The sequence below is a fragment of the Solanum lycopersicum genome, chromosome 1, assembly GCF_036512215.1.
Source record: "Solanum lycopersicum chromosome 1, SLM_r2.1".
Classification (NCBI taxonomy): domain Eukaryota; kingdom Viridiplantae; phylum Streptophyta; class Magnoliopsida; order Solanales; family Solanaceae; genus Solanum; species Solanum lycopersicum.
The window spans coordinates 4,626,185-4,645,616 of record NC_090800.1 but is presented as its reverse complement, the minus strand read 5'-3'; the positions used below and the strand labels follow the sequence as shown (position 1 = coordinate 4,645,616).

The following is a 19,432-nucleotide window of genomic DNA, read 5'->3' as shown; positions in this document are numbered from 1 at the left end:
TAAAAAATTATTAATAAAATAAGTTCGGGGGGGTAATAGGACCTTAGTATAGTATAAGTGTGTCTCTGAGATTTTGGGCATAGGTTGAGGGGGTACTTGGGCATTATCCCTTTTCTAAATTTTTTTTTAGAAATTTTATACATATTTTATCTTATGTGACACATTTCGTAAATTCACGCACTTGAGACGCGTGAAAGATATTTGAATTTCATGTAAACTTAAAAAGTGTACAAATATTTTTTATAAATAATAGAACATTAATTTAATTAAAATATGTCTCTAAAATATCCTTCATAGTCTAGGAATATTTCTACCTTTTTCCTTTTAACTTTGACTTCATTATACCAAATAAATTTATTCTTTTACATAAAAATATCACTTAAATTCATTTAAACATCATTATCATTAGATCGTTTTTATGTTGAGTTAATACCTCAGGTGGTCATTCAACTATGCACCCTTCTGTCAGAAAGTCATTCAACTTTCAATTTTCACTTAAAAGTCACTCAATTATGCACTTCTTTCTCAGAAAGTCACTCAACTACTCATTTTTTCCTCAAAAAGTCACTCAATCTATTAAATTATTTTTTAAATTAAAATTTATTGATATTAATTATTTATCTAACAAACCAAAAAATTTTAAAAATAAAAATAACCATTTAGTGATCCACCCACCTAACCCGACCCATTAAAAAAATGATATGACCTATTTTATTTTGTCTTTAATCCTAATTCAAGGTTTAAAGAGAGGGATTAATTTAGGGTTAAAGACAAAATAAAATGGGTCATATCATATTTTTTAATGGGTCGGGTTAGGTGGATGGATCACTAAATGGTTTAATTTATTTTTTAAAATTTTTGATTTGTTATATAAATAATTAATATCAACAATTTTAATTAAAAAATAATTTAATAGATTGAATGACTTTTTGAGGAAAGAGTGGATAATTGAGTGACTTTTGAGGTAAAATTTAAAGTTGAGTGACTTTCTGAGAAAGAAAGCAATAGTTGAGTGACTTTTGAGTGAAAATTGAAAGTTGAGTAACTTTCTGAGAGTAAAGTCCATAGTTGAGTGACCATCCGAGGTATTAACTCTTTTTATGTTAATATTGGACTAATTACCACTTTCATTAATGAATTTATTTTAATTTTTCTCATCTATTGTTAATTTTTATCAGGTAAGAGTTAAAGAGTATATGAGTTATATAAATTTTACAATGTAGATAACATATAGGACGAAAATAACATTCTATTCGTTTCCTCCTTTTTTCGTCAACGTTCAAGATTTTCTATATTAATGTGAAAAATAATTGCAATTTACAATATTGTTTTATATAATTATCAGATATCTAAATTTTTAATATTATTATTTTCAAAAATTTATATTAGATACATTTTTTCTTTAAAAAATCTTGGAATTTTATTTTTTTTAAAAATAAATTTCTTTAGAAGGTATAGTATTGACTAATGAGCATGGATTGCATATATATATATATATATATATATATATATATATATATATATATATATATATATATATATATATATATATATAAAGATGCATTTTCTCTGGCCGTTGCAAGGCACTTCTTTGACTAAAGCAACAGGGGCTTTAGGAGTTACACCGATTTGCCTTCTGGCTTGACTGAATGGACTGAGACCGAGGAATAGCTATCATGCTATTGACTTTTAACCGATTGCATATATATACATATACATATATATATATATATATATATATATATATATATATATATATATATATATATATATATATATATATATATATTATTTAATTTACTTTTTCATTTTAAAATGTGACACCTTTCCATAAAAATCATGCGTACATTGATGTAACTTGTATGTACGTCCTATCCCTTTTAAATATGTTTTTAAGAGTTAAACTTATCCTAGAAAATATGTACTTAAAATGGATCTTTAGCGACTATTAATTACGGATATAATATGATTGCAGCTAAATATATTTTTAACGAATGGTCTTTAAAATTGTCCCTAAAGCTCATAATAATACTTGATAAAATGATAATTAACTAATATCTGTAAAATGTTACTCTTTATTAATGTATATATTTATTAACGTTAAAATATTTTTGTTGTAGTGTTAATTCACAATATTCTAGATGCTGACACATTTGTCATACGTTTTAAACAATAGTTCTTATCCTAAAAAATATCTACTTATTAATCTAAAATATTTTAGATAGAATAGTTTATGACACGTCTATCACACATATTTAAAATTTATTCTTATCTTAAAAGATATCAATTTATTCTGAATTTGGTATACCAATTAATAAGCCCACACTCAACATATTACTATAAAAGCCAATCATACAATCTTCGTTAACTATTACAAGCATAACATATTTTTTATACTATCATTCTGTCTCAAGTAAGTTTCACTCTTAACTTGATATATTTTATATTATTTAAGTTTTAAATATTTTTTGATATGCATAAGTGATTTTGGTGTGAGTATCTACTATTTTAACGTGACCACTTATTTTGTTTTATGTGTAGAAAAGTGAGTGTTTTCCTCAATGATTACAAGTTGAACAAGAAGAAAATGGTACTCATAATAAGAGCAAGAAAAAAATCAGTGTTTGTGATCTTATCGGTAAGAACTATCACTTTCTTTTGCAACTAAGAGTTATACAAATGAAAAATAATTATCAATTTTTTTCGTTTAAAAATAAATTAGCTTTTTTCTTTTATCTGTTTAAAAAAGAATGACATTTTTTTTTGTAAATTTCACATAACTTTAATTTAGAATCACAAGATTTTAATTTTAACTTTTCACGTGGCATGTTTAATATCACAAGATTAAAGGAAATTTTTGTAAATTTCACATAAATTTAATTTAGAACCACAAGATTCCAAAATCTTCTTTATTTTCTTGAACTTCATGTCAAATCAAACCAGATTATTCTTTTTGAAACGGAGGAAATAATATATTTTATTTTACTTACCAAAACATATTTTTTTGTCGCAATGTCATATAGATGTCATTTAAGAGTTATACACTAATATTTTTATCTTTTTGTCGTAATATTTTTTTATACTCGTTCTATTTATAAAATTTTGTTTGAATAAATTAAATTATTTTTGAAAATTATGTTCTATTCAGGATTATTAGATAAGGTACAAATAATATTTATTAAATATGCCGATTACATCAAAGAAATTCACAATTCATGGATATTCCTCAAATGGATAAGTACTTAAGAGAAGAAAATAAATTAAATAATGTTGAATAATTAATAGAAGTACATTTTTTTCAATCAGCAATTGAAAATATTAATCCAATTTTACAAATTAATTTATCGCTAATTTGAGAATTCAACAATTGAAGAATGAAAAATGTGATCATGGTCTATTTATATAATTTGATTCTCTCTTTTAGGTACTTGTCTATTTAAAAACCCTAATGAATCATCGAATTTTTAATGGAATTTACAGTTGGAGTAAAAATTCTGATATTCTTTTACATAGTTTATTCCATCTCAAGCAAGATTTTTACTTATCGACTTTATATCTACAAGTTTTTTTTAATGTATGAGTATATGTATAAGTAATTTTCATGAGATTATTTACTATTTTATATTAAATATGATTCTATTTTATGTGTGGCTAAAACTATTACTTTCATCACCACCAACAAGCTCAACAAGAAAAAAGTGGTTTTCATAATCAGAGCAACAAGAAGAAAGTGGTGTTCCTGTTGTTCCTATTATGAACATCACTTTCTTCTTGTTGAACTTGTTGTTGATGAAAGTATTCATTTTAGCTACACAAAAATAAAATCAAAATTAATATAAAATTGTAAATAACCTATGAAAATCACTCATACATTAAAAAATCTTGTAAATATAGAATTAATAAGTAGAATTTTTGCTTGAGATGTTGTCACGATCCAAATCGGGCCGCGACTGGCACCCACACTTTCCCTCCTATGTGAGCGAACCAACCAATCTAAACCTTAACATTTCAATATAATATCAACAGAAAGTAATGCGGAAGACTTAAACTCATTAATAAAACCAATTCAATAACTTCTAAAAACTCAACAACTATTATTATCCCCAAAATCTGGAAGTAATCATCACAAGAACATCTACTTCAAATTACTAAACTAAGAGTATTCTAAGAAACTAAAATAAGTAAAAGCTAGTCCATGCCGGAAGTTCAAGGCATCAAGACATGAAGAGGAAGATCCAGTCCAAGCTAGAAGCATTAGCTCACCCTGAAATCCGGAGTAATGAAGACTGACTAGAGTTGCGGTTGAGTTGAAGACGATGGCACGTTTGCTGCACTCCACAAATAACAAAGAAGAAAACATAAAGGTAGGGGGTCAGTACAAAACATGGGTACTGAGTAGATATCATCGGCCAACTCAAAATAGAAACAATATGTATCAGATAACATCATAAAATCAACTAATATCCTTAGCATGCAGCATTTACAGTTACCATAACCCTTGGTTACAACACCAAGCACATCAATGAGGACTCACGCCTCCTCATCATACTCATTTGGGAATTAGGTTCATTAGATTAAATATATTATCATCTTTCAAGATTCATTATCTTTATTTCCCTCGTGTCGGTACGTGACACTCCTCTCCTCATATACTATCCTGGTGTCGGAACGTGACACCCCAATCCTCATTCTATCCTGGTGTCGGAACGTGACATCCGATCCATATTCTATCCTGGTACCGAAACGTGGCACCCGATCCATATACTATCCTGGTGTCGGAACGTGACACTCCGATCCTCATATACTATCCTGGTACCGGAACGTGGCACCCGATCCATATTTTATCCTGGTACCGGAATGTGGCACCCGATCCATATTCTATCCTGGTGTCGGAACGTGACACTCCGATCCTCATATACTATCCTAGTACCGAAATGTGGCACCCGATCCATATTCTATCCTGGTGTCGGAACGTGACACTCCGATCCTCATATACTATTCTGGTACCAGAACGTGGCACCCGATCCCCTAATCTCACTACTTTCATTCATCAAGCCTTCTTTTATACCAAGGCATCATCATTAACAAAGTAGATTAGGGTTTCTTTTTCAAGATTTAAGATTCAATAGCTTCATCATGCTTATTTTATCACAATTATATAATCACAACATGCAAACACACTATTAAGCATATAGAAGGGTTTACAACACTATCCAATACATATCATTCGCGATTAAGAGTTTACTACGAATAGTGTAAAAACCATAACCTACCTCCACCGAAGACTGGTGATCAAGCAAGAATTTCCCAAAGCATTGTGTTTTTCCTCTTCGTTCGTCTCTCTCTATCGATTCTCCTTCTCTCTCTTTCTGTTCTTTTCTTTTTCTTATTCAAACCCTCTTTCTTTTACCCTAATTAGCATATAATTAAGAATAAAAGATGGCAATAATAACCCACTAATTTACTCAAGGTTACCTCTTTTAACCCCCAAGTAATTAGACTTATTAACATAAACCCACTAACTTTATAATTAAAGTAGGAATAGTCCAAAACGTCCCTTAAAACGTGTAAAGAAATCCGACCCAGTCTGGGATTACGCAGCCTGTGACGGGCCGTCGTGCCTGCGACGGTCCATCCTGTTGCTCCGTCACAGAGTTCAGAGACTCAATTCTCTTAAGAGTCTGTGACGGTCCGTCACGCCTGTGACGGTCCGTCACGCCTGTGACGGTCCGTCCTGCACTTTCGTCACGAAGTTCAGAGAGTCGATTTCAGTACCCAAATTTTAGAATTTCTAAGTATTTTTAAACGAGACCCCTCGACGGTCCGTCGTGTCCATGACGGTCCGTCATGCCCCTGACGGTCCGTCGTCTCAGCCTGTTTTTCCAGAAATAAAATCTGCTGCTCAAAACGACTAAACAGGTCGTTACATTAGATACCAATTTACCCATCGTTCGTCCCCGAACGATCACAAGAAGGAAAACAAGGGCGAAAAGGAGTACCTGAATCTGTAAACAGGTGTGGGTATCTTTCTCGCATATCAGCCTCTTTCTCCCAAGTGGCTTTTTCGACTAGTCGATTCTTCCACTGAACTTTGATGGATGCAATCTCCCTTGATATCAACTTGCGAATTTCTCTATCTAAAATAGCAACAGGCTCCTCCTCATAAGACAAATTCTCATCAAGCAAAACAGAATCCCAACGGATGATGTAGTTTCCATCCCCATGGTATCTTTTCAACATCGACACATGAAATACTGGATGTACTCCGGACAGCCCTGGAGGCAAGGCTAACTCATAAGCCACCTCCCCTACTCGCTTAAGTACTTCAAAGGGACCAATGTACCTTGGGCTTAGCTTGCCTCTTTTACCAAACCGCATTACCCCTTTCATTGGCGAAACTTTCAACAAGACTTGTTCACCCTCCATGAACTCTAAGTCTGTAACCTTTCGATCTGCATATTCTTTTTGCCAATTTGCGCCGCTAGAAGCTTTTCTTGAATAGATTTCACTTTATCTAACGATTCCCTTAGAAGGTCAGAACCCCAAGGTCTAACCTCGAATGCATCAAACCACCCAATGGGAGACCTACATCTTCTCCCATATAATGCCTCGAATGGGGCCATATCAATGCTTGAGTGATAGCTATTATTGTATGAAAACTCCGCTAAGGGTAAGAAGTTATCCCAATGGCCACCAAATTCTATCACACACGCACGAAGCATATCCTCCAACACTTGAATCGTTCACTCAGACTGACCATCGGTCTGAGGATGAAACGCGGTACTAAGGTCCAACCTAGTACCCAATTCCGCATGCAATGTTTTCCAAAAGTTAGAAGTAAACTGCGTACCTCTATTTGATATGATGGATAGTGGAACCCCATGCAATCGAACGATTTCTGAGATATAAATCTTGGCTAACTTCTCGGCATTGTAAGTCACCTTAACCAGAATAAAATGAGTAGACTTAGTTAACCTATCAACAATCACCCAAATAGAGTCGTACTTACCCATCGTCTTTGGAAGACCAACCACGAAGTCCATTGCGATTCTCTCCCATTTCCATTCCGGAATGGGCATTCTCTGAAGTGTTCCTCCGGGCCTTTGGTGTTCATACTTTACTTGTTGACAGTTTGGACATTTGGAAATAAAATCCACAATATCATGCTTCATTCTACTCCACCAAAAGTGTTGCTTTAGGTCACGGTACATCTTGGTTGCACCCGGATGTATCGAATACCTTGAACTATGAGCCTCTGTCAGAATAGTGTTGATCAAATCATCGACGCGGGGTACACATACCCTTCCAAACACCTTCCTCATCGATTGTCTCTTCTTTAGCCTCTCCTTGCAACACTTTATCTCGGATCCGGATCAATTTTTCATCATTAAACTGCTTTCCCTTAATCTTGTCAAGGAAGGAAGATCTTGCCTCCACACAAGCTAAAAATCCTCCCTTCTCATTTACTTCTAATCTCATCAAGTCGTTAGCTAGAGTCTGAACCTCTCTAGCCAATGGACATTTAGAAGCTTGCAAGTGAGCTAGACTTCTCATGCTTCCCGCCTTTCTACTTAAAGCATCTGCTACAACATTCGCCTTCCCCGGATGATACAAAATAGTGATGTCATAGTCCTTTAGTAGTTCCATCCATCTCCTCTGTCTCAAGTTCAAATCTTTCTGAGTAAAGACATACTATAGGCTACGATGATCCGTATAGACCTCACACTTAACCCCATATAAATAGTGTCTCCATTGCTTTAATGCAAACACTACCGCGGCCAATTCCAAATCATGAGTTGGATAGTTACGTTCATGCACTTTTAATTGTCTTAAAGCATAAGCAATTACGTTCTTCTCTTGCATTAGCACTGCACCCAACCCCGAATAGGATGCATCACAATAGACAATGAAATTCTTACCTTCCACTGGCAAGGTAAGGATTGGTGCGGTAGTCAACAAAGTCTTGAGCCTCTGAAAGCTTTCTTCACACTCGTCCGACCATACAAATGGAACATTCTGCTTAGTCAAGTTCGTCAATTGGGAAGCAATGGAAGAGAATCCCTTGACAAATCGGCGGTAATAGCTAGCTAAACCAACAAAGCTCCTTATTTCTGACACATTAGTAGGTCTTACCCAATTCTTCACTGTCTCAATCTTAGAAGGATCTACCATCACCCCATCCTTCGAAACCACATACCCCAAGAAGGACACTGCATCTATCCAAAACTCACACTTGGAGAATTTGGCATAAAGCTTTTTCTCCCTCAACATTTCCAATACCATTCTCAAATGATCTTCATGTTCCTTCTTGCTCTTTGAGTATACCAATATATCATCAATGAATACGATCACAAAGAGATCCAAATATGGCTTAAAAATCCCGTTCATCAAACTCATGAACGCAGTAGGGGCATTCGTAAGACCAAAAGACATCACTACAAATTCGTAATGCCCATACCTGGTTTTAAAAGCAGTCTTTGGCACATCCGTTGCCCGTATTTTCAATTGATGATAACCGGATCTCAAGTCAATCTTAGAGAAGACACAAGCACCTTGTAACTGATCGAACAAGTCATCAATGCGAGGAAGAGGATACTTGTTCTTTATGGTTACCTTGTTCAACTGCCGGTAGTCTATGCACATCCGAAAACTCCCATCCTTCTTCTTCACAAACAAAACCGGAGCACCCCAAGGAGATGCACTTGGTCTAATGGAGCGTTTGCTCAACAACTCTTGAAGTTAGGATTTTAACTCCCTTAACTCCGTGGGAGCAATTCTATAAGGGGGTATAGAAATGGGGCGAGTACCCGGTTCAAGATCAATACAGAAGTCAATATCCCTATCTGGTGGCATACCAGGAAGATCTGCAGGGAACACATCCAGAAACTCACGGACCACCGAAACCGACTCATTCGAAGGTACTTGGGTAGTGTCATCCTTGAGATGTGCCAAGAAAGCTAAACACCCTTTACTAACCATTTTCTTAGCACGAAGAAAGGAGATGATACGCACCGGTTTGGAAGTGTAGTCACCATCCCACACTAATGGATCTTCCCAGGCTTGGCTAACGTCACCGTTTTAGCATTACAATCCAAGATCGCAAATTGCGGAGAAAGCCAAGTCATACCCAGAATTACATCAAAATCAACCATTTCTAAGATAACCAAATCTACATAAGTGTTGCTCCCCATAAAGTTCACCAAACAAGACCTATATACCTTTTCAACTACCACAGACTCACCCACCGGAGTAGAAACACGAATAGGCATATCAAGTAATTCACAATGTAAATTTAGACCATTAGCAAATGAGGAAGATACATAAGAAAATGTGGATCCAGGATCAAACAATACAGAAGTCATGCAATCACAAACCAGAAGATTACCTGTGATGACAGCATCAGATGTCTCCGCCTCCGATCTCCCAGGGAAAGCATAACAATGGGACCTTTCGTTTGTTTGTCCGTTGCCCCTACCATGTTGTGATATAGTGGCTCCAGTTTGCTCATGACCCCGGCCGTTTTGGTGACCACCATTACTTCGACCACCGCGTCCTCCAAAATGACGGCCCCTTCCATAACCACCTCTACCTCTAACATTTGGAGGTCTGTAACTCTGTTTTGGACAATACCTCTTAATGTGTCCAGTCTCCCCACATCCATAACACTCTCTGGATTCGATCATAGGTCTCTTAGAGAAGTGTTGACCGGTCTGAGGTGGACCCCCAACTACAGTCTGTAGTGAAGACTGAATTGGTCGGACTGAGTAACCTCCTGAACCCTGTCCTCTAGAGTGAGAACCATTAAACTCACCTCCCTTTCGAAACCTTTTTGATGTAGTTGCCATGGTGAAGTCATCTGGCTTCACTCCCTCTACCTCTACCACGAAGTCTACCACTTCTTGAAAAGATTTCGCAGTAGCCGCTACCTGTAAGGCTGAAATCCGCAACTCTGATCTCAACCCCTTCACAAAACGGTGAATCCGCTCTTGTGGACTGAAACATAGTTGGGTGGCATACCGGAATAACGCACGAAACTTAGCCTCATATGCAGGAACCGACATCCTACCTTGCTCTAGGCTCAAGAACTCATCTCTTTTCCTATCCCTCAAAGTCCGGGGGATATACTTCTCCATAAACAAGCTAGAGAATGAGGCCCAAGTCATAGGTGGTGCCTATGCTGGTTGACACTCAACATGTGACCGCCACCACATTTTGGCGTTCCCTTGAAACTGATAACTCACGAACTCAACACCAAACCGTTCTACTATACCCATCTTGTGTAGTAGCTCATGACAGTCAACCAGAAAATCGTAAGCATCCTCAAATTCAGCACCCTTGAAGACTGGAGGTTTCAATTTCAAGAACTTACTGAAAAGTTCATGCTGATCATTTGTCATTATAGGCCCAGTAGTAAGACATGGAAACGTGCCTATGTCCAATGAGGCATCCATACGAGGAGCCATAGTGGCTGCATGTTGTACCTCTGAAACCGGAGGTGTTGGTGCAGAAAACACTGGAGGTGCCTGACCCTGATCAGACAACCTACTAAGATAAGCGAGCACCTGATTTATCATCTCTGGGGTAGGCTGGGGTGGCAATCCCTCATTCTGCACTTGTTCATTTTCTCCATCCTCCCCTTCTCTTATTACTTCCTCAGTCGGTGGAGGAGTCACTGCCCTAGTATCAGATGGGCTAGGTGCTCGTCCTCTTCCCCTAGATAACGTCCTCCCACGGCCTCTTGCCGCTGCTCTTCCTCGAGCTACAGCCCCAGTGGCTGGCTCAGACGCACCCTGTCCCGCCGGTGCTGGTGTTGGCGCAGTCGTTGCTCTAGTTCTAACCATCTGCGAAATAGAGTGAAGATGGTCAGATACCAATTTGTATCACCTAGATACCAATTGGACCCAAGTAATAGCACGAAAGAAAGAAAGAATGAAATTTTTCCTAAAGTCTTATAGCCTCTCAAAGAAAAGTAAAGGCGTCTCCCTACCATTCCTTAAGACTCTACTAGACTCGTTCTTGTGTGATGAGACCAACGAACCTAATACTCTGATACCAAGTTTGTCACGACCCAAATCTGGCCGCGACTGGCATCCACACTTTCCCTCTTATGTGAGTGAACCAACCAATCTAAACCTTAACATTTCAATATAATATCAACAGAAAGTAATGCGGAAGACTTAAACTCATTAATAAAACCAATTCAATAACTTCTAAAAACTCAACAACTATTATTATCCCCAAAATCTGGAAGTCATCATCACAAGAACATCTACTTTAAATTACTAAACTAAGAGTATTCTAAGAAACTAAAATAAGTAAAAGCTAGTCCATGCCGGAAGTTCAAGGCATCAAGACATGAAGAGGAAGATCCAGTCCAAGCTAGAAGCATTAGCTCACCCTGAAATCCGGAGTAATGAAGACTGACTAGAGTTGCGGTTGAGTTGAAGACGATGGCACGTTTGCTGCACTCCACAAATAACAAAGAAGAAAACATAAAGGTAGGGGGTCAGTACAAAACATGGGTACTGAGTAGATATCATCGGCCAACTCAAAATAGAAACAATATGTATCAGATAACATCATAAAATCAACTAATATCCTTAGCATGCAGCATTTACAGTTACCATAACCCTTGGTTACAACACCAAGCACATCAATGAGGACTCACGCCTCCTCATCATACTCATTTGGGAATTAGGTTCATTAGATTGAATATATTATCATCTTTCAAGATTCATTATCTTTATTCCCCTCGTGTCGGTACGTGACACTCCGCTCCTCATATACTATCCTGGTGTCGGAACGTGACACTCCGATCCTCATTCTATCCTTGTGTCGGAACGTGACACCCGATCCATATTCTATCCTGGTATCGGAACGTGGCACCCGATCCATATACTATCCTGGTGTCGGAATGTGACAATCCGATCCTCATATACTATCCTGGTAGCAGAACGTGGCACCCGATCCATATTCTATCCTGGTACCGGAATGTGGCACCCGATCCATATTCTATCCTGGTGTCGGAACGTGACACTCCGATCCTCATATACTATCCTGGTACCGGAACGTGGCACCCGATCCCCTAATCTCACTACTTTCGTTCATCAAGCCTTCTTTTATACCAAGGCATCATCATTAACAAAGTAGATTAGGGTTTCTTTTTCAAGATTTAAGATTCAATAGCTTCATCATGCTTATTTTATCACAATTATATAATCACAACATGCAAACACACCATTAAGCATATAGAAGGGTTTACAACACTATCCAATACATATCATTCGCAATTAAGAGTTTACTACGAATAGTGTAAAAACCATAACCTACCTCCACCGAAGACTAGTGATCAAGCAAGAATTTCCCAAAGCCTTGTGTTTTTCCTCTTCGTTCGTCTCTCTCTATCGATTCTCCTTCTCTCTCTTTCTGTTCTTTTCTTTTTCTTATTCAAACCCTCTTTCTTTTACCCTAATTAGCATATAATGAAGAATAAAAGATGACAATAATAACCCACTAATTTACTCAAGGTTACCTCTTTTAACCCCCAAGTAATTAGACTTATTAACATAAACCCACTAACTTTATAATTAAAGTAGGAATAGTCCAAAACGTCCCTTAAAACGTGTAAAGAAATCCGACCCAGTCTGGGATTACGCAGACTGTGACGGGCCGTCGTGCCTGCGACGGTCCATCCTGCTGCTCCGTCACAGAGTTCAAAGACTCAATTCTCTGAAGAGTCTGTGACGGTCCGTCACGCCTGTGACGGTCCGTCCTGCACTTTCGTCACGAAGTTCAGAGAGTCGATTTCAGTACCCAAATTTCAGAATTTCTAAGTGTTTTTAAACGAGACCCCTCGACGGTCCGTCGTGCCCATAACGGTCCGTCGTGGGTTCCGTCGTCTCAGCCTGTTTTTCCAGAAATAAAATCTGCTGCTCAAAACGACTAAACAGGTCGTTACAGATGTAATCAACTGTGTAAAAAGAATATCGTGTAAATGGTGATAGAGTTGTACTAAACTTAGGATGGCAAGCCTATTTCTTTCTATCAAAGATATTGACATGACGGGTATACTATTACGATAATTTTAAATTCAAAATATAAATTTGATCGATTTGACATTTAGGTTTTATTCGCTAAAAATCGAGGGAAGTCATTTATTGTATGTTATACCATGCAATGTTACTAGTTTTAATAATCATACGTTTGATTTTATTATATAAAAAATTACATTGCTAAAAAAAATTAAGAATTTCCAAGGTGACAAACTTAAAAATTATGAAAGATTAAAGCTATACATATAAAGTGCTATCAATTATCACTTAGAGAGGTGTTACCTAGTTTTAGAAAAAAAATACATAACAAGATACATGTAAGATGCAAACTTCAAACCTCACACAGAAAAATACAGCTAACCATCATTGCATTGTTTGGTACGTCTAGTAAATTCACTCATCTATTTTTAATTTATTTTAAACAATATATAACACAATTATTTATTATTTCAAAAGAAGAGCATGAATTCACGCAAATTTAATGACCCATTCTTACATACACCTTTGGTTAGAGGTTAAAGATCAAAGCTTTATCTGTGTATGACTTTGAGGCCCAAGTTGATCTCTCATTTCCATGCTAGTTCTATTGGTGGTCATTCTGACATTTTTGCTACTTTCCACATGTTGAAACATGAGTTCTATTAGAAGAGAATGAAACAAGATGTGTATTCCTTCGTTAGAAAAAATGAAACAAGATGTGTATTCCTTCATTAGAAAGTGTGATAGCTGTCAGAGGTGCAATGGTGAAATTGTGACATTGTAATAATTCAAATAATTATTTTTTGAAATTTACATAAAATTATTATTTTATCTCTGTTGATATTGACCTCAAGTTCCTTAAGACTCTACTAGACTCGTTCTTGTGTGATGAGACCAACGAACCTAATGCTCTGATACCAAGTTTGTCACGACCCAAATCGGACCGCGACTGACACCCACACTTTCCCTCTTATGTGAGCGAACCAACCAATCTAAACCTTAACATTTCAATATAATATCAACAAAAAGTAATGCGGAAGACTTAAACTCATTAATAAAACCAATTCAATAACTTCTAAAAACTCAACAACTATTATTATCCCCAAAATCTGGAAGTCATCATCACAAGAACATCTACTTTAAATTACTAAACTAAGAGTATTCTAAGAAACTAAAATAAGTAAAAGCTAGTCCATGCCGGAAGTTCAAGGAATCAAGACATGAAGAGGAAGATCCAGTCCAAGCTAGAAGCATTAGCTCACCCTGAAATCCGGAGTAATGAAGACTGACTAGAGTTGCGGTTGAGTTGAAGACGATGGCACGTTTGCTGCACTCCACAAATAACAAAGAAGAAAACATAAAGGTAGGGGGTCAGTACAAACACGGGTACTGAGTAGATATCATCGGCCAACTCAAAATAGAAACAATATGTATCAGATAACATCATAAAATCAACTAATATCCTTAGCATGCAGCATTTACAGTTACCATAACCCTTGGTTACAACACCAAGCACATCAATGAGGACTCACGCCTCCTCATCATACTCATTTGGGAATTAGGTTCATTAGATTGAATATATTATCATCTTTCAAGATTCATTATCTTTATTCCCCTCGTGTCGGTACGTGACACTCCGCTCCTCATATACTATCCTGGTGTCGGAACGTGACACTCCGATCCTCATTCTATCCTGGTGTCGGAACGTGACACCCAATCCATATTCTATCCTGGTATCGGAACGTGGCACCTGATCCATATACTATCCAGGTGTTGGAACGTGACACTCCGATCCTCATATACTATCCTGGTAGCGGAACGTGGCACCCGATCCATATTCTATCCTGGTACCGAAATGTGGCACCCGATCCATATTCTATCCTGGTGTCGGAACGTGACACTCCGATCCTCATATACTATCCTGGTACCGGAACGTGGCACCCGATCCCCTAATCTCACTACTTTCGTTCATTAAGCCTTCTTTTATACCAAGGCATCATCATTAACAAAGTAGATTAGGGTTTCTTTTTCAAGATTTAAGATTCAATAGCTTCATCATGCTTATTTTATCACAATTATATAATCACAACATGCAAACACACTATTAAGCATATAGAAGGGTTTACAACACTATCCAATACATATCATTCGCGATTAAGAGTTTACTACGAATAGTGTAAAAACTATAACCTACCTCCACCGAAGACTAGTGATCAAGCAAGAATTTCCCAAAGCCTTGTGTTTTTCCTCTTCGTTCGTCTCTCTCTCTATCGATTCTCCTTCTCTCTCTTTCTGTTCTTTTCTTTTTCTTATTCAAACCCTCTTTCTTTTACCCTAATTAGCATATAATTAAGAATAAAAGATGACAATAATAACCCACTAATTTACTCAAGGTTACCTCTTTTAACCCCCAAGTAATTAGACTTATTAACATAAACCCACTAACTTTATAATTAAAGTAGGAATAGTCCAAAACGTCCCTTAAAACGTGTAAAGAAATCCGACCCAGTCTGGGATTACGCAGCCTGTGACGGGCCGTCGTGCCTGCGACGGTCCATCCTGCTGCTCCGTCACAGAGTTCAGAGACTCAATTCTCTGAAGAGTCTGTGACGGTCCGTCACGCCTGTGACGGTCCGTCCTGCACTTTCGTCACGAAGTTCAGAGAGTCGATTTCAGTACCCAAATTTCAGAATTTCTAAGTGTTTTTAAACGAGACCCCTCGACGGTCCGTCGTGCCCATGACGGTCCGTCGTGGGTTCCGTCGTCTCAGCCTGTTTTTCCAGAAATAAAATCTGTTGCTCAAAATGACTAAACAGGTCGTTACAGATGTAATCAACTGTGTAAAAAGAATATCGTGTAAATGGTGATAGAGTTGTACTAAACTTAGGATGGCAAGCCTATTTCTTTCTATCCAAGATATTGATATGACGGGTATACTATTACGATAATTTTAAATTCAAAATATAAATTTGATCGATTTGACATTTAGGTTTTATTCGCTAAAAATCGAGGGAAGTCATTTATTGTATGTTATACCATGCAATGTTACTAGTTTTAATAATCATACGTTTGATTTTATTATATAAAAAATTACATTGCTAAAAAAAATTAAGAATTTCCAAGGTGACAAACTTAAAAATTATGAAAGATTAAAGTTATACATATAAAGTGCTATCAATTATCACTTAGAGAGGTGTTACCTAGTTTAGAAAAAAAATACATAACAAGATACATGTAAGATGCAAACTTTAAACCTCACACAGAAAAATGCAGCTAACCATCATTGCATTGTTTGGTACGTCTAGTAAATTCACTCATCTATTTTTAATTTATTTTAAACAATATATAACACAATTATTTATTATTTCAAAAGAAGAGCATGAATTCACGCAAATTTAATGACCCATTCTTACATACACCTTTGGTTAGAGGTTAAAGATCAAAGCTTTATCTGTGTATGACTTTGAGGCCCAAGTTGATCTCTCATTTCCATGCTAGTTCTATTGGTGGTCATTCTGACATTTTTGCTACTTTCCACATGTTGAAACATGAGTTCTATTAGAAGAGAATGAAACAAGATGTGTATTCCTTCGTTAGAAAGAATGAAACAAGATGTGTATTCCTTCATTAGAAAGTGTGATAGCTGTCAGAGGTGCAATGGTGAAATTGTGACATTGTAATAATTCAAATAATTATTTTTGGAAATTTACATAAAATTATTATTTTATCTCTGTTGATATTGACCTCAAGTTAATTCTAATTGAATTTTGAAATTTGTTTCGAGTTTTAAGTAAAAAAATATGAATTATACAATTTTTGGATTTTGAAAAGTTAAAATTGTTAAAAAATAATTTTTGGTATCTTTTAAATTTTTGAGTATCACAATGGAATTTCATAGATTCAATTAGTCTTAAAATATGAAAATTGTTCCAAGAGAGTTGCAGATTTTAGAGTTGGAGTCTTTTTGAGATCTTAAGTTTGAAGTTTTAGCCTTCGAATTATTTTTTTCATATTTTATCTGAATGACCCAAAGATCCACCCCAACCTTTATTGCAAGAAAGAATAAGAATTTAAGACTACAAAACTTTCAAATATGGTGGTTCATTGTTAAGATTTCTACAATGAAAATGAGAAGATGTAAGCCAATTTAAAAGTTATTACTCCCTCTGTCCAATAATACTTATTCATTATTGACTTTGCATAGTTTTTATGAAAGTATAAATTAAATTAAAAATTTAACTATATTACTTTTTGAATATAATAAAAGCAATGTCTTGAAAATGTAATAAAAAAAGACTATAATTAATGATAAAGATAAATTAGGAACTAAGTGTAAAAAAATATTAATTTTATAAAGTAGACAACTATTATTGGACATTTCAAAATAATAAATGTAACGACCCTTTCAGTCGTTTTATTAATTTTAACCATTACTTTTATATTAACTTTTTTGATAGCTTTGTAAAAAAAAATTATGACTTATAAGAATAAATGACATGATTTTCAAATTTAAGAAAGAATTATTTTGTTGCTAATAATAATGGAAAAAAAATAAAATAATAGAAATTAATAAATAAATGAATGAGAGAAATAAAGTCTAAAAGCCCTAATTGTTGAAACTTGAAATTTGCGGTTGAAGAAAAAAAATAAGAAGGAAAGAACAAACAGAAGAGGAAGAACGAAACTTGTGCGGCATCACTAAGTTAACCACGAGAGTACAGGTTATATAAATTTTCTTAATATTGTTTACCCAATTTTCTTGTTTATTTAGTGATATCATTAGCATTAATATTATATGAATAGATAGAAGAATTGAAAGAATTGTTGTTTAAATTAAATTACGTGATTGTGATTAGTGATTGGAAGTTAAGGCAATCAAATAATATATGGCTAATGATGAGGCAGTGATGACTAATGATTGCCTCATCAAGAATATAACATGGTCATTAGTGAATTCAAGGAAAATTATGCGTGACAAAGTTTTGGCTTAGTTTGATGCTTCTGAAAATTTATATGTAATTGATTTTTGAATTTTTCTTATAGTTTTCATATTAAGATTCAAGTTTGATATATTGATATATGTAATACAATTTCGAGTTTACTATATTATAAGAAAGTTATTAGAGTTGTAATTTTTGAAGAAATTATGATTTAACCATAGGCTTGAAACTTGACAAATATAAGAATTGACAAGTTAATGGTCATCAAGACTTAGGAACTTAATTATAAATTTGGGTAAGCTTTTGGGTCTAAGCTAAACTTATATAACATGAGTGTTGTTAGTGTCAAAATCTTATTGTGACCTTGTACTGAAAAGATTGCATTGGTTTGAAAGCTCAAATCCCGGGGTGATAGTTCGTTTATTTAAAGCAAGTGAATTTCTAAACCCTAGTTAAGTGTATGAAATGTGTGTATTTCCTTGTGGTATATGTTTGGGAGTAATGAGACTTGGTGATGGGTTGATTTGTCCACATAGATTAATTTTTATGATAAAAAGGGGTGATAAAAGACGATGTGATTATTTATTTGCATGAGATGTATTGAAAATGGTAGAGTGCCGGTATTATAATGGGAAGGTTTATTACTATAGAATGCAAATTGTAATCCGAGAATGCCAAAGTATATGTGCATTAACTGATATATTATTGATTTGATTTAGTAGGCGTGATTGTGTTCTTTACTGAACCCGTAGAAGTGTGATAATTGAGGTGATTATATGTCATAGAGACATTTGATTTATTGAGATGTTGCATTATCTCCTTTATTTGATATCATATTGTGCACATGCATTGATATGAGATTGGATATGAGTAAAAGTCCGTGTTGAGATCGAGTTATGATTATTTGGGCATGTGGAGATCGTCCATGCGATAGAAAAGTTATGATTATGATTTGGGCACGTGGAGATTGTCCGTGCGAAATTTGTGAGATCGTCCACACAGACACGTGGAGATCGTCCGTATCGATATATGGACCTAGTGAGTCCCCCCCTGGGTCATGAACTCTCGATGAATTTTCGAGGAGTATCATGTATATACGGTTGAGAGAGAAATAGGTATTTAGAGGCATATGTGTCACGGGGTGAATTTTTCAGCACCGTGAAGGACAGTCAAGAAGGCTTGCACGGCTCTTCTAACTTCAGTCCAACCAAACGTCCAAAGAATCTAAAGCAAGAGTCCACAAGCAAAGCCACAAAACAGAAAATAAAGGCAAGAATGAAAGCAAGAAAGGCAACCAAGTTTGGGAGGCAGCAAGGCCAATTTTCCAATATTTTCCAAGAGAGAGCTTCCAAGAGCTTTTACAAAGTAAGAGGGAAAGTCTTTTCTAACTATCTATCTGAATGGCAACTCCTACAATATACAAAGGCTCCAAAAGTGAGCCAAAAACGTGTGGGCAAGCAT

The 19,432-nt window shown here is 35.7% G+C and overlaps 1 long non-coding RNA gene across 1 annotated transcript; it reads left to right on the top strand.

Moving 5' to 3' along the window:
* The first annotated feature begins 2,325 nt into the window (after nucleotides 1–2,325).
* Nucleotides 2,326–16,758, top strand: LOC112940955 (uncharacterized). Its single transcript, XR_003245796.2, has 2 exons — nucleotides 2,326–2,413; nucleotides 2,542–16,758. It is a non-coding gene; the product is annotated as an uncharacterized lncRNA (long non-coding RNA).
* The last annotated feature ends 2,674 nt before the right edge of the window (nucleotides 16,759–19,432 follow it).